We start from the raw sequence: 17,689 nt of genomic DNA on the forward strand, positions 1-17,689 counted from the left end.
TTAGCTCCCTAACGTTAGCAAGCGCAGTCAGGAGGACAGAATAGTACCGGATGTGACGTCGGTAAACAAGCCACAGGCTGTTATGTAAGACCAAACACACCGTGGCAGAGCGGGTCTTCTCCAAAGACGGTGAGTGTGGACCGAAAATAACTGCTAGAATACTCAATCAGCAGCAGAGTAGTTAATTGCTGCTAGATTGTTTGTTTGTTTAATCAGTTGTAAAATACTTTCATTTATTTGTTATTTAAATATATAGATGTGTATTTGATTTTTTTTTGATCAGCAGAATAGTTAATTGCTGTTAGAGTGGTTTGTTTACCCTTGTTTTATACTTGTTATTTTGTAAAATACAATACCTTTATTTATTTTGTATTTAAATATATAGATATGTACCTTTTTTAGTTGATTTGTTAAACATATCTTTTTTAAATAAACATAACATTTATTTAAAGATATGTGTGTGACTGTGTATATATATATATTATTCTAAATAAATAATAATAACTTTGTATAGCACCTTTCATACAGGGGATTGCAGTTCAAAGTGCTTTACATCAGTAAGATGTAAATAATAATAAAGTAATAATAATACATTATTTATTTATTAAGTTTTGAATATTTTTTTTTATTACAACTGAGGTAGGTAGATTACATTTTTAGAGACTAAAGTACCAAAAAAAAGTACCGTTGGGTACCGGTATCGATTCACAGGTACCGGTATTGGTTCAAATGTGAACGGTACCCATCCCTAGTGGTATGTCTTACCTTGTTACTATATTTTTTTTTTAGTCTGAGGTCTGTAGTATTTGTCTAAATTCAGTCAGGAATAGGTACTACTACAATTTCAAATAGATGTTGCAGTTATTGGAACAGTGGGCCTTAAAGGTTATTCATAAATGGAAAAATATAGATGTGATCTAAACCATTTATGCTTGTTTTCTTCCTGAAATAGTCAGGATATGTTTGAATCTTACAGATACCCATTTTAATTAGTTGTTTGGGTCAGAATTGTATGGGGTATCATTTGTCTCTAAATGTTGTTTACTTCAAAAGTTACGCTGTTTTATATTTTTCCTTCAGTTTTGGGATATATGTTTATTTTCTTTTATTGCATAACAGCATGGAGACAATCCTTATTACAATGTTATTTCAATATTAACCTACAATGTATCTCGTCCAATGCACTACATTTTAGTAAAAAGGGAAAATAGAAAAGAATGTCACATTTTTTAGCTTTTTCTGTCCTGAAATATAATCAAGATGTGTTTGAATCTTGTACTGAATTCCTTGGGTCAAACTTGTTTGGCAAAATGTTTTAATTTGTCTCTATATGTTGTTAACTTCAAAAGTGATGCTGTTTTCTTTTTCTTCTTTTTTCAGGTTCTGGTTCAGGATAGGTGTAATAAAGGGTTAAAAATAAACCCCATGGGACATTATTTCAACCTGTTACCTGGCAGAATCTTAAAATAGACACTTCAAGGATTAAGAAAAAACTGGAGGTGAAAATAAATCCACCCTATGCAAGTGGACCTATGTTTCCATCTGAACTAAAGGGGTGGGGCGACTCAATAGGTATTGCATTAAAGCAGACTCAAAATTAGCTCCCCGATCCGAATGAAAACGCGCCGGGCAGCCAAAAGGCTGTATGATATTGGCCCAAAGGGCACAGACGTTGGTCTGAGCAATCTGGTCACAAGTGGGAATAGCCCAGGCCCCAGCTATACTTGGTGAATAAATCAGTAGCCACTAAAATGTTTTGCCAGGTGTCGGTCAGTCGGTCGGACTAGGGTAAGGAAATCTTCTAGGGGTACGAGACCTCGAAAGGTTGTAAAGGGGCCCGAGGCTTTACTCTTTTATGCTGTAGTGTAGGCTGCAGGCGACACACTTTTAATGGAAAAGACGTACCTCCCCCTCCATGCCGGGCCAGTAGAATTGTCGCTGCAGTAGGGCTGGGCGATATATCGAGTATACTCAATGTATCGCGGCTTGTTCTACATGAGATGTAGTAAATTACTATATCGTGAACATCGAGTATATGTTGTGTCACGTCGCGGCTGAGATGAGACTTGCTTTAGCGCAGAGCTTTCCTCATTTCATTATAGACAGACCAGCGTGGACCTTCAATGACATGCAATTTAATTGACGCGAGCAATGGGCTAAAGGTAGCTGCTAACTTATCCCATGACTAGGCTAACTAGCGTTAGCTGCTAACCCTAAAACTTCGAGATGAAGGCACGTTACAAGCCCAAGACTTCCCTGGCTCGCATTAGGCCTGGCAATTTTTTTTGACATTGCTATGTCTATACATTGGTTTCTTGTTCGAATGCATTTATTTCTATAGACCAGTGACATGCAATATAATTGACGCGAGCAATGGGCTAACGTTAGCTGCTAAGTTATCCCATAAATAAGCTAAGCTAAGTAGCGTTAGCTGCTAAGCCTGGAAGCGTTCAAAGCGACTCCACGACACTAGTTCCATTCGTGAGGAAAGGGGGTGGGTTATATTGACGACGCTTGACAACAGAGGTTTAAAGACTTCATATTTATTCGTTATTCGTTTCTTTATATTGGGCATCCAGTTTCAATCTCCGTGTGTTAAACTCTTCCTGTTGACGTTCGAGTGTTACATCATCGCCTACGGCAGCTTATACGCTCAAAACGCTGGCTCTCTTCTCGCGCGGTCTCGCCCTCTCTCTTGCGCGCTCTCTCTCTCTCGCTCTCTCTACATTCAATGATTTAAAGTAGCCAAACGTTACAGTATAAATACTAACTGGATAGTTGATGATATAAACATTTAATTATCTGAAATATTCTAATCATTAAGTCAGCTATAAGCCATTATCCCTTTGTGTGTGATTATAATTTTCTCACAGTAGTGTGTATATATATACATATACATAGAAAACACAGTACTGTGCAAAAGTCTTAGGCACCCAAGAGTTTTTATATAAATTGTCTTAGATGTAAATAAATTTTTTATTAGTGTGTCAGTAGACTACTCTTAGTACATTTTCATTTAATTATTTTTTAAAGCATCTTCATGGTTTAATAATGCAAACATATGTTGCAGGGACTTATTATAATCATCATATTGGCGTGACTGTATGCATCAAAGGGTTAAATCAAGCATTTTTAAGTGCTTTAGAGGAAATGTCGAAATATGGCCAAAAAATATCGCAATATCATTTAGAGGCCATATCGCCCAGCCCTACGCTGCAGCTGTGCAAACGCCCTCTCCAACTAGGGCTGAACGATTAATCGATTTTAAATCGAAAGCGATTTGAAATTATGCAATTAGCAAATCGCAAAGCCTGCAATTAAAAAAAATATCGATGTATCGAAAAAATATCGATACATCACACAAGAACATAATAGAAGTGCATGTATACAATATACAATATCACATGTTAACACAAAAACACAAAGCAGAATAGTCTACATCAGTGGTTCTCAACTGGTCTAGCCTCGGGACCCAATATTTTCCTTAGTCATTAAGACGCGACCCAAATTTTTGAACCACTATGATTTATTTAAATTTTTCTTTTTTGCAGTAATACACAATCTTTCATGCACTGTTAAAAACATGAAATAAACACAAAAAAGTGCAACAAAAGTGCAACTAGGGCTAAAAACCCAATGAAATAAAATAATAATAAATAATATATGCTTCTTAGCAGACTTCTTAGCTTAACATAACAGACCTACAGTACGTTTGGGAGAACTAATGGGATAACTGGGGTTGCAACAAAAGTGCAACTAGGGATAAAAACACAATGAAATAATAATAATAAATAATATGTTTTTTTTTTTTTTTTTTTTTTTTTTTTTTTTTATACTTCTAATTTTACTATGTTATTTTATTTCATACTTATCTTGTCTTGCACAGTCTCTGGAGCGCAACAGTAAGAAGCATTTTGTATAAAAGTATTCTGTACTTCTGTATGACAACTATAGGTTGTTTGCAGGTGACGTCATTCGCTCTAGTGGAATGTTGTTGGGGGGCAGGAAGTGATTTGCATATAACGAAGATACTCATAGTCAGTGAGACTCTCTGATTAAAATGCCAAAGTTTTGCGCGGTTTACGGCTGTACCAACCGATCGAATCGGGAAAAAAACAAGGGGTACTTTCGAGTCCCGAAAGTGGTTATACATAAAGGGGAGAAGTTTAAAAAAGTCACAGAAAAACGGCGGCAGGCGTGGATCAGAAATCTCCGGTTGAGGTCTGGAGGAGCCGAATCAGACAACGCGCGTATATGCAGTGACCACTTTGTGAAAGGTAAGGCAGTAATTTAGCTACTTACATAGCTGGATAAAACTGACAAAAATACAGACCAGGAGGCAATATTGCTGGAAACATATAGCTAACGTTACATCTGTGATATCACCCTGTGTGTTTGTGTTTCGCAGCTAGATAGCTGACGCTATCTTCCGGTGTCTTTGTTTTTAAGCAATGCTAACATTAGCTAGCTATCACGGCCAATGGTTTTCAACGATCTCTTAGGACCGAAACTACTGTTATCCCTCTTTGCTGTCATTGTTGGGTGTTTATCACTTTGCTATTTATTTTATTCAGGCTGCCCGAGTGCTGCCAACGATGTAGACTCTCCAGACTGGGCTCCTACAGTTAACCTTGGTTACCAGCAAGGTAAACCAATGACAGAGGCATCATGTCAACGTGAGGAAAGGTTGAGGTCCAGAAAAGCAGATGAGACCTGCACCGATGCAGCAGAGGCATTGCTGGACCTCGGTGAGGGCTCACAGAGCCCAGCATCGGAATACCACAAAGGTAAATTAAATATAATGCATGGAGGAGCTTTCATGTAGCCAATGTTACATTAAGTATTTTGACAACTATGTATGTCACTTGTTTACATCATATGTGTGGGAGAGAGACAGACAGAAGGGGGAGAGTGTGGGAGAGAGACAGACAGAGAGAGAGTGTGTGTGGGAGAGAGACAGACAGAAGGGGCAGAGTGTGGGAGAGAGACAGACAGACAGTGTGTGTGGGAGAGAGACAGACAGACAGAGAGACAATGTGTGTGGGAGAGAGAGAGACAGAGTGTGTGTGAGAGAGACAGACAGAAAGGGGGAGAGACAGAGTGTGTGACAGAGTGTGTGTGGGAGAGAGACAGACAAGAGTAAATTAAATGTATTTTGACAACTATGTATGTCACTTGTTTACATCATAATTTAACAAATAATTACCACCACCTTTATACAATTTGTAAATTATATAACTAAACTATCTTTTCCCCTCTTATCCCCTTTGCCAAATATATTCTATGTAGATGCAGGCTGCCAGACAGACCTGACTATGGAGGATCTTGAGAAGATGGAGGATGTTCTGAATCACTCCGTAGTGGAGCTGAGTGACCTCAGGAAAAAAGTACTGGACAGGGAATTTAGTCCAGATGCTTTTCAGAACAACGAAGAGAAGACTAAATTTTACACAGGATTGCCCAATTTCTTAGTTTTGATGCAAGTGTTTCAGCTATGTGAGCCACACATCAACTATAGCTCTTTGTCGGCGCTCTCCAAATTTAAACAGTTCATGTTGGTCTTAATTCGGTTGAGACTAAACCTTCCACTCCAAGATTTGGCCTTCAGGTTCAATGTTTCCTGTTCCACTGTTTCTCGAATTTGGCACAAGATAATTGGCATACTTCATGAAAGATTAGAGTTTATAATAGAGTGGCCAGAGCGAGAGGTGCTGCAAGCTACAATGCCAATGTCATTCAGGCAAGCATTTGGGTGTAAGGTTGCCGTAATAGTGGACTGTTTTGAAGTTTTCCTTGAACGGCCATCTAATTTGCTGGCAAGAGCACAAACTTGGTCCAATTATAAACACCATAACACAGTTAAATTTCTCATTGGCATTGCTCCTCAAGGATATGTCACATACATCTCTCGTGCTTGGGGAGGGAGAGTGAGTGACAAGCAGATAACTGAAGAGAGTAGCCTTCTAAATAATTTGTTACCCGGAGACATTGTTCTGGCAGACCGTGGGTTTACTATCGGGGATAGTGTGGGGTTTTACTGTGCTTCATTGAAGATGCCTGCTTTCACAAAAGGGAAGAGCCAGCTATCTGCATATGAAGTTGAGCAAACAAGAAAACTCGCTAATGTGCGTATTCACGTGGAAAGGGTCATAGGATTAGTGAGAAGAAAGTACCAAATTCTGCAGAGTACCCTCCCCGTTGAACACATGGCTGTAAAAACAGGCGAGTCACTGGCGCTGATTGATAAGATTGGAGTCATTTGCTGTGCATTATCCAATCTTTCGGACTCTGTTGTCCCACTGGAGTAAGCAATATTCTATTCATCTAAAGGTCAAATAGGAAAATAAGATGCATGTCCTGCATAGTTTTGCATTGAATGATTTGAGGTAGATTTGATTATAAATAATGGGTCGATGTTTTCTCAGACCTCCACTAACGGGTGCATAGTTCTAGCCCGGACTACAAATAGTTTAATGATAATATTGAATAATAATATTTCAAATATATGTATATGTCTCCCTCTACCTGTCTGTCATTATTATTTTATTGAAATAAAAATGTATTAATTTCATTCAATTAATCTTTGTCATTTTTAAATCAGTTCTAATTAGATTTGAATGGTTGTTTGTAGTTAAACTGTTTGAATCCGTTATTAAATTATCTTTGTCTTGAGAAAATCATATTCATTGTCTATGTAGTCACAATGAAAATACTGGGTGCTTGTAGTAGGATGTAGCTTACACCTGGAAAAAATTGTCCAACTTGGTCGCTTTCTTTCTTCACAACATGTGACCATTTCATGTAGTAGTTTTCAGAGGAAACGGCCTAGGGGAAACCGAGGCACAACATGGAAATGTAACCCCTCTTCCCAGCTCCCAAGAACCACCAGCAACAAGTGATGTGAAGCCCTTTAGAAGGTTTATTTTGATCAGGGTGGTTAACAACAAAAATATAACAACCTAGGAATAATTACACAAACAAAAGAAACAATTAATTAACCTAAACTACCTATATATTTCAGATATCAATTTGTTTTATTTGTGCCTATATAACTAAAGCTATAAGATTTTGACCTGTTGTGATATTCATGTTCTATAAACTACCATTTATTTACAATTTATTACAGGAATATGCACAGATTAAAGAAACATTTCAAACATGATTTGGTTCACTTTGTGAAGTGCTGTCCCAACACTTCAGGAAGAACAGTGTCTGAAGAACTCTTGAACTTTGGGAATGACATTGACCCAGAGTTCCGCATCAGGCAAAATCCTCTCTACAAAGATGTCATTTGTGTTCCACACTACAAAGTCACAATAGTCAGCACCCACAATGTGGAGCTGAGCCTGTACTTGGTAGTAGTACGCGTGCTTCCTGTCCAGTTTCACATCGTCCCCATCGAAGATGAGACAGAAGCCCTGGTCTCCAGCACACAGGCGTAGATTGGCCTCCTCCTGTTTGCTGTGTGGGCACTAAAAGTTCACAATGAAAATAGTCACTTCTTCTGCATAGTATCTCCTTTTCAAATGTTCAGCTTCAAGATCTGTTAATTTCTCTCATGCACCATGTGATGTTTCTATGTCTTTACAACATGTAGGAACATAAACTGTGCATTGAATTACAAAGTACTAGGTTACTCTTCTCACAAATCCCAGTTCCATTAGTCACAATGCCAATACACCTGCTCTACTGTGTTATTGAGGACGTCAAAACATGAATGGTAAATGCATATCCAAATCCATACTGAAGAAATAGCTGGTACCTTTATCTCACAAACCCCAGTTCCATGACAGGCGCATGTGACAATTCCATCTGGTGAGGCTCCCATGTATGGCCACTTCTGATTCAGCCAAAGTCCACTGTCCATGCAGGAGAAACCCTCATGGTCCACACTTTGCAGTTGTTCATACTGTCTTCTGGCTGTTGCCTCATTTTTACATCCATACCTGTAATGCATACAAGTAGCAATAGGAAGAGAGAGTTGTACAACCATAATTAGTAACTGATTTACTAAATGTGATGTAGGTCAGCATTTATAGGGACAATTGTAGTGCACTGGTTTACATCATCCTACTCCAGACCTCAAAGATTAAACATACTTCTAGCCAGCCCTAACCTATGTGTCATAATAGGTCAATTGCAGATGTCCTTGTCTTGCAATTACTTTCCCCTAATAAATACCTCGTTGCAGCTGTAGAGAGCTTGTGTGCCTCTGGGTAGCATATGGACTTGACCAAGGACTTTGACGGCTGTGAAATACTTGTGTGTAGAACCTGCTTCAGTTTAGAGGCTGTTACCCTTCCTGCTCTTTGGCGGAACCAGATTGTTGATGAGCTCTGGTTTCTGGTCTCCTCCTCTACTGCCTGTACCTGTGACTGTGTTAGCTCTTCCAGTCTGAAATCCTGGCATGCTTTCTGCAACTCTGTTGGAGGTAGCTGCAGTGTCTCTGGTGTCCTATATGCAGTTAGTAGTTTAGGTAGCTTGCTCACAGACTTTGGGACAAATTCTCTGCAATATGGTGACCTGGACATCAGTGCAGCACTTTTTGGGGAGTTTAGGTGTAAAGCCTTGAAAAACTGACTAAGTTTCTGATCCTTGCTTCACTCTTGGACACTGGACTGTGGAACTCTCAGGTGTTTGTTTCTCTATAAGACAGATATTGCACAGCTTTAAAGTGAAACTTGGAACATATTATTGCACATGTATTTTGCATTCAGTACTGTACACCTCTGCTCACCTGTCCCTGCAATGGCATGATCTAGTTTTTGCTTCTTAGATTTTGCAGATGAAAAGTCTATCATCGCAACTGGAGCGGCAGGAATCTGAAAGCGCGAGAGGCATAGAGAATATAAACGTTTTAAATGTACCCCTACATACAGCTCACACTGAAACAAAAGTAAATTACGTGCATTTGATTACCTTTTTGACATGTGATGGCATTAACCACTTGCACTTTTCCATGGTGCAGGACTCAGTCTCTCTCATTTTAACACCCACTTCAATGGCGAACAGAACTGCTCCAACATGCGAGCAGGATTCTGACAATCTGTTGGTAGATTTGTAGATCTGGTATGTCATAAATGTCTAGCGATGCAACAGTACAGTAACTGTCTACCTGTATGTCATGATGAATTGAAAATGGGGGACCCTGATGTAAACAAGACGAAAGTCTGGCCACCATCAGAGTGACACCTTCATGGCATCTAGTTAGCATCATTTTACAACAGCGATATGTAGTTAAACATGCATTGCATTATTATAATGACTTACCCAGCCATACAATCACAATGTGCTGTGACAACTTCTCCATTTCGTTTTGCCACGATCCACGTTTTCAGCGGTGTTGCACCAGACCTCTGAGAATGGTTGACCTAGTGGCAAGGTAGAAAATAGTAGCTAGCGTTTAGCGCATAGCCTGACTGACGCCAGTATCCATGTACATTAGAGTTGAAATAGCAATATAAAAGAGTGATTCTCAAGTAGATTTACTCACCCGCGCAAAAACAAGACGACAGTCATTCAATGCTGCCTTTGATCCGAGGTCATTTACCCAACCACACACCAAATAGTTATAAGCCTCCAGACTCTTGTATGCCTTCATCTGGCTAGCCGTGTAGTAGGAGGTCTGGAGGACGAGGTAATTGGTTATATCAATCGCCTCAACGCCAGGCAAATCGGTCAAGACGCGAGAAATCGATTTTCCTCAGCGTGTACGGATCATATCCAATATGTTTTGATATTTTCTGATGATACCTAGTGCGTGTAGGCTCATCCAACGCTTTAGCGTATTGACTTTCCATTGTTTTGAATCACTGTTCTTGACTTCCTGCCCCCCAGGTGAGTTTCGCGCGTCATCAAAATCACGTGACTGCAAACAAGCTATTAAAGAAACTTGAAACTTGAACTTGAAACTTAGCAGACTTTTTTTTTTCTTTTTTTTAGCATTTTTACAGCTTTTTCTTGGTCACGCAGGACCGACAGAGGAGAGGGTGAACGGGAGGAGAGGTGGGGAGGACATGCGACAAATAACGTCGGGTGCTGGGATCGAACCCGGGTCGGCCGCGTAGGTGCGCGTGGCACTATGGTACGCACCACAAGGGCACCCCCTTAGCAGACTTCTTAGCTTAACATCACAGGTTGGTTTATTTCTAATGATTTGTTGAATCAAGTCAAATCCTAGGTAAGCGTGTATTGTGCGTGTGAACGTGCGGCACACTTCATAGGTTTCCTTTCGCGGTAAACGAAACGTTGACGTCATCGAGAGAAAAAAATTAAATAAAGAATGTGGCACCGGCGTATCTCACGTGAATCGGTACTCTGTAGTACTGACGTGATTCGGTCGGTACCCTTAAAAGTACCGGATTCGGTACCCATCCCTACTGATCAGTCACACTACGACACAGCACATGGTCCTTCACTTGTAGCCTCGTCCACGTTCCTGTCTTCACTGGGAATCCAGACAGTGCGTCGGCATTCGCATTGTTCTTGCCCGGTCGATACTTAATATCAAATAGGGATGCCCCGATCACGTTTTTTGCCACCGATACCGATCACAGATCGTCTGAGTCATATCGGCCGATACACTGCCGATACCGATTGTTTTTGGTTTTCTTATAGCAGCTGGCAGTATTATACTGTAGGCCCAACACAGGCATTCTCAAAGTCCTGTCTAAATTATCTAATCTAATCTTAGAAATTAAGTAAAGTGAATAGTACTGGGTGTTGAGCATAACATTATCTAAGTTAATTTACTTCTGACGATTATAGTCAAAGTATTCCTATGAACTGAAACTTATAAGATGTTCTCAGTGTTCAGTTACAGCTATGAAGAACGATAGCTAATTAGCCAACAGCTGCAAAAACAAATGATGTTATAAGACATTGATATCAGGAGCTATCTATAGCTACTGCTAGCCAGCTAGATAACGTTAGACAATGCCTCATGTATTAAACTAAAGTGAATAGTTGACTGGGTCATTTTGTTTAAACAGTAACGTAGCTAACGTTAGCTCACAGAACAACGATAGCTAGTTAGCCAACACTAGCCAACTACTGCGAAAACGATTGCCAAAATGATGATATCAGACGTTGATATCCGGAGCTATCAGTAGCTAGCCAGCTAGATAACGTTAGACAATGCCTCATGTATTAAACTAAAGTGAATAGTTGACTGGGTAATTTTGTTTAAACAGTAACGTTAGCTAGTATCACTCGAGGTGCACTCGACTTTTGCCGGAGCATTTGTTGACATGGGTCTGTGAGGGGGAGGGGGGAGGGGCAAGGCGTGCAGCAGCAGCTGTGAGCAAGAGAGACAGTGAGTCACCAATCTCATATTTATACTGAATATCGGCCGATACCGATCGCTGGCCGAACGATTGGGGCATCCCTAATATCAAATGTGAAGGATGCCAGCTCAAGTTTCAAGTTTCTTTATTAGTTGTCATACAGAAGTACAGAATACTTTTATATAAAATGCTTCTTTCTGTTTTGCTCCAGAGATCGAGCTGGGCGACCCAATGCTGTTCTATGGCACCCAAACAAGCCGCCTGGAGATGTGCCACAGGATTATCGGTAAATATGGTGAATTGAGCGCCAGTTAAATAATCCTTAAAACTTCTCCGTCACAGCCCATTTAAGGGCTAAAAGCTTGACTTTGAAAGAGCTATAGTTCGCATCGTTCTGCTCCGTGGGGTGCAAACTATGACTCGCATATGCAATCACCCATTCCTGACCAGTCTGAACCTGCGCTAGAACGGCGCCCAACCCACGACTGCTCACGTCAGTGTATACCACAAAGGGCTGGCTGTAATCGGCATAGGCCAGTACTGGGGCCTCCGTGAGGGCGCATTTCAACGCATTGAAGGAGGTTTGACACTCAGAGGACCACACGATTTTGCACTGGTGGGACTTGACATCATTAGGGACACCAATTAATAGGTTATTTAGCGGTCTCGCTATAGCGGCAAAAGAGGACACGAAACGTCTATAATACCCGGCAAGGCCAAGAAACGCAAGGACCAAACGCACAGTAGAAGGTGGTGGCCAGTCCCTTACCTCATCCACCTTGTCAGGGTCCGGTGCTGTAGATGAAAGCAGAAGTCAGGTGAATAAATAATAATGTCATCTAGGTACACCAATAAGGATTCTGCTACCTGGCCACTCAGGCACTGCTGCATTAACCTCTGGAACGTGGTGGGGGCATTACATAAGCCGAACGGCATCCTCTTGAACTTGGAACAACCCCAGAGGGCTGGTAAAGGCAGTCTTCTCTTGATCACAGGGGTCCATTCTCACCTGCCAATACCCGCTGGCTAAATCAAGGGTGGAAAACCACTGGGCTTTGGTCAAACTGGTGAGCGTCTCTTCAATATGTGGCAGGGGGAAGGCATCCCTGTGGATCGGTGCGGCCCACGGACTGCAGCTCTCAGCGATGACTCCCTTGTCCAGCATGTCACTCAGCAAAGTCTTCATCTCTTTGTACATGGAGGGCGGTAGCGGTCGGTGTCTCTCGTGAATGGGGGCGGCGTCTCCTGTTGAGATCTGGTGCTGCACCGTATCAGTCTGCCCAAAATCCTCATTGTGGGTGGCGAACACCTTCCTTCACTTCCCCAGCCAGGGCTCCAGAGTGTGACTGTTTTGGTCGCACTGTGCACCCAAAAATCAGTGCAGTGCGACTGAATATTTTCCCTTGTCGCACCGGTGCAGATTCCAGCACTAAGTACAACGATACGTTAACGGAATGCACATGCAGAATTTTTTTTTGTGTGCAGAATTTAATACAAAACTCCCAAGTTCACCCCTTCCCAAAATATAATTTGCACAAAGTGCCAGGTGTTCGTTCAACCCACATACAACACAGAGCTTACCTGTAATTTAGCATAGCCTCATAGTGTGGCGAACACACACACACACCCTCTCTCTCATGCGTGATGTGGAAGGGGCTGTCTCTCTGAGATCAAATTAATTATATGAAACGGGACCTGCATGCCGCTTTTTTCTCTATTCAATAAGTTTACCCTGAGGTAATGTTGCTAATTTACAATAAAGTTCTAAAACAGAAAAGTAGGCTACTTACATTCTTTGACGCTAGAACTCCAGCTGTAGTTGTTTAACTTAGCTTGCATAAAACGAGGTGTCTCAATCAAACTGTCTCAATCAATATCCGAAGTATTTCCAACCGGGGCTTGAGATGCTCAGACAGAGTGCAAACCACTGTCTTCTGGTTGTTGTTGTTGTTGTTGTTGTTGTTGTTCATTATTATTATTTTATTAATACACGTTGTTCAGCTCAATGGTGTCGCGTGTCTTATCTGTCAAGCAGCGCATTCAGGCTGACGCTCACCGGGGGCTGTTTTAAAAAAAATACGTTTATACAAGTCGATTATTCATTTGAATATAGAATATTCATTGACAGCCCTACTTAACAGTAACTACACACTACATCACCCTTGAGTGGAACATGGAAAGCCAAACTTTCCCCCACTGTACCGAAAACCCATACCGAACCGTGTTTTTTTGTGTACCGTTACACCCCTACTGTGTATGTGTAGCGTCTTTTCCCCCCATGGCCATGTGCAATGTGCATTCCGCAAAGACCCGCTCCGCTCTGCCTTTGATTGGCGCTGATCATCACCCTGACATTCTTATTCGCTGAATGACGGGGTAAACAAAATAGCCATGTGCAACTGTGAAACCTGAAACCGTGCCCAGTGCCCACTCCTCATTGAGCGACACCACAAGTTCACTTAGTAGCTACAAGCTCGTAATTGAAATTTACATTTAAATTAAGAGAACTATAGAAAATATTTTGTAAAGAGACATTTTGCGGTGCTTGTACCCATCTTATTCCGGTTTACAATCATTTACATAACATCTTAAGAAATTACTAATGTGTATGGGAACTGACAAAAAAGGTAACGATAAAGGTAACGCTTAAAATGTATTATTGCAGCGGCAAAAGGCTCTGTGAAAATTTGTGGGTGCACCTAAATGAAAGAGTTAGGCGAATTGGTGCAACCAATGTAAAGTTAGTCTGGAGCCCTGCCAGCATCTCTCTCAGCTCCTCTTGTTGTCGCTCCGGTAGGTCAGTTCGGTCTGCCAGGCTCTGCATCTCCTGCGGTAGGGTCGGTACTGGTTTGTCCTCCACACTCACTAAGGCCACCTCCACGGCCCCGTCAGCTCCCATACTCAAGCTCAGATTCCTACTGCCATGGACATCGGCGTCATTCACGGGGTACAGCTTCCCTAGTTTCTGGTATTCAAGAATCAACAGTTTTATTTGTAGGGATGGGAATTGATTTTATCGATCGATACGATTCCACTATCGATTCTGCTTATCGATCCTTTTTTTTTTTTTTTTTTTTTTCACTTTGTCTCCCATCCCAATTTTTCGTATCATCCAATTCAACCCTCCCCTGTCACGAATGCTGCTTCTTGCCTCCCACAAGCCGGCTGCAATGTGGACTAAGTCATACATAGCACAAGTCCCCTCCGGTACTTGAGGTAACAGCAGTCGCATCTTTTCACCTGCGCAGCTCGATCTCTCAGTGGTGAGGAGTAACGCGTGGGAGGCTCACGCTGCCCCCAACACTTCCTGATTCTACTGCGCAGGCGCACCAACCGACCTGTAGGAGTCGCTGTCCACAACGCCCGATCCCCACCCATCAGTTTCCCACCCCCTAATACGGCCAATGTGTATTAGTATGAACGGCCAGCTAAACTGAAAGCAATGTGGAGCGCTGGGCTCGAATAGGCGAGCCCAGCGTCTCCAGCATTCATGGCGAGCGCCTTGCCCACTATGCCACGTAGCCGCCCATCGATCCGATTCTTTATCGATTCCCTTATCGATTCCTGATACATTTCTAATTTAGATAAATAAATTGGAAATGCAACAGAACTAAGCTGGTTAGAATAACAACATGCAACTTGACATTTCTGATTGTTGGGGTGGTGGGGGTCTTTCATAATTCTGCAGGCTCTGGATTTGCACCTCCTGTTATATAAGTCCGGCATGGGTGGTAGTGCAATACCCGTAGTACGCTCTGCTGAGTGCACCACTCTCTGGAGTGCCTTCCTGTCCTGTGCCATGCTGTTTCCAAACCAGGCAGTGATGTTTCCAGTCAGAATGCTCTCTACAGCCCCGGAATAGAAGGAGTGGAGTATCTTCCCGATACTCTGAACTTCCTCGGCTGTCTCAGGTGATCGAGGCGCTGTTTTGCCTTTTTCACCACAGAATATATGTGTGTAGACCATGTCAGGTCCTCTGTGATGTAGACTCCCAGGTAGTGTTGTCAAAAATATCGAAGTATCGATACATATCGATACTGAATATTTAAAACGGCTTCGATACTCATTTCCCGAAGTACCGATACTTTCTGCAGTATCGGTACCAGCTGGCGAGTGTTCTACAGCAAGTTGTTGACGCGCTGAGTCCAGCCCTCCCCCTCACAGAGCCGTCTTCAGTTAGTAAACAAACATTTTAGCTGAAGATGATGGCAAATGCAGAGCCTCCGCAACTTGTGCTTGTGGATAAAGAAAACAGCAGAAGTGCTGTTTGGAGGTACTTCAGGTTTGAAGTAAACAACGAAGGACAAGCTAAAGCTGCCCCAATGCTATTTGCAAGCGGTGCAGAGCAGTGCCAGCGCGGATCTCCATAAAGAAATCGGAGGTTCGTGACAGCTGCTCTTTCAACGTCACTGTGACTGAAGCATTAAACCATTAACTCTAGTTTAATACATGATACGTTGTCTACTGATGGCGCATAATATCAACAGCTGATTCGTTGTAACGTTACAGCTTTCAGCTAACGTTAGCTACTGCTAGCAGTTAGCTCCGTTAGCTTAGCTGCCCATTTATAATTACTGCATGGAAACGGAGTAACGTTTAAACGTTATGTCGAGGTCATACAATACTACAGTCGACATAAGGTTAACGTTACCCCGTTTCCATCAAGTGTTTAAATAGCAGCAATCTTGTTGAAAATGTAACGTTACTAAAATGCTCCGAGCATAGCCTCTCTCTCTCTCTCTCTCTCTCTCTCTCTCTCTCTCTCTCTCTCTCTCTTTCACTCGCTCGCTCGCTCTCTCTCCCTCTCTCTCTCTCTCCCTCTCTCTCTCTCTCTCTCTCTCTCTCCCTCTCTCTCTCTCTCTCTCTCCCTCTCTCTCTCTCTCTCTCCCTCTCTCTCTCTCTCTCTCTCTCTCTCTCTCGCTCGCTCTCGTTATCTTTAAATAAAAATCGAAACTGTTACTAACTAATACAAACAGTTCAGTTTGTCAGGTACATGCAACACAGATTAGTGTTTACATCTGTCTGCTTGAGAAAATACCATGTTCTGCATTTGCAATAAAAATGATTGAAGTGAGATGAACAGTTATTTTTAAATGTGTGATCTAAAGATAAACAAAGGGTTTTAAAAGTGTTATATTTATCTTCTCTTATAGTACCAGAGAGAAGCTGAGGAGAATCAACCAGCAACAAAAGCTAAATTTGTTTAAAAAAATAAAAATAAATATATATATATATTTTTTTGGTATCGAAATGGTATCGAAGTATCGATACTTTTCAAGGTATCGTATCGAAGTCGAAATTCCAGTATCATGACAACACTACTCCCAGGTACTTGAAACTGCTCACCCTGTCCACGATAGCCCCGTTGATCCACAGTGGCGTGTGTCCCCTGCTGTATTCTCCTAAAATCCACGATCAGCTCTTTGGTTTTACCAATGTTCAGCAGTAGGCTGTTATCCCGGCACCAGTTCATCAACCTCCTCCCGATAGGGCTTCTCGTCATTGTTAGAAATCAGCCCCACCACCACGTGTCGTCCACAAACTTCACTATGGAGTTGGAGCTGAACCTGGCCACACAGTCATGTGTGTACAGTGAATACAGCAGGGGGCTCAGAACGCAGCCCTGGGGGGACCCGATACTCAGGGTGATTTTGCTGGAGGTATGACCCCCCACCCTGACCGCCTGGGGCCTGTCACTTAGAAAGTCCAGGATCCAGGCGCTCATGGCGGAGCTCGGACCCAGATCGATCAGCTTGTCAACCAGTCTGGTGGGGACTATGGTGTTGAAAGCTGAACTATAGTCAATGTACAGCAACCTCACATAGCCCCCCTTCTGACTGTCAAGGTGAGATAGTGTGTTGTGTAGTACTTGGGAGACCGCATCGTCAGTGGACCTGTTTGTCCTATATGCGAACTGCAGTGGGTCCATGTTACTAGGGAGAGAGGCACAGATGTGGTCCTTGACCAGCCTCTCAAAGCATTTCATGGCCACAGAGGTGATCCACAAACAGACTGTAGGGGTGGGGGTTGCAGAGCCGCATGGGGACCTGATCTCCCCGCACTGTCACCAGGGAGCGGGCCACGCCAAGGTCAGTCGCGTCAAATGACTCAGATCCTTTGATGCCTGACAGGCCACACGTAGCCTAGGGATCCGTCTGCATTGTTCCACGCTTCCACCCCCGGCAGGTGGCAAACTCATCCCTCCAGATGGCTTGTTCTGGTTGTGAAGAGAAAGTAGACCTCCCAGGGCATTTAAACAGGGCATGCCAGCAGACGCTCACAACATTCATGCCGATTATCAGTGGTTGCATGCAATGTTCATCTTGTACAATCACGACCCCCCTCCCAGGTACCTTCACTCCCTCCAGATCTAGGTCCAACACTGCATAGCTAGTGTAGGGTAT

At 42.4% G+C, this 17,689-nt stretch overlaps 1 long non-coding RNA gene across 1 annotated transcript; it reads left to right on the forward strand.

Annotated features, from left to right (window-relative positions):
* Positions 1 to 4,045: 4,045 nt before the first annotated feature.
* LOC311246190 lies at positions 4,046 to 6,571 on the forward strand. The gene is made up of 3 exons (XR_014620786.1): positions 4,046 to 4,277; positions 4,575 to 4,787; positions 5,290 to 6,571. It is a non-coding gene; the product is annotated as an uncharacterized lncRNA (long non-coding RNA).
* Positions 6,572 to 17,689: the final 11,118 nt, after the last annotated feature.

Source organism: Notolepis coatsorum, assembly GCF_963971535.1.
Source record: "Notolepis coatsorum genome assembly, chromosome: 1".
Lineage (NCBI taxonomy): Eukaryota > Metazoa > Chordata > Actinopteri > Aulopiformes > Paralepididae > Notolepis > Notolepis coatsorum.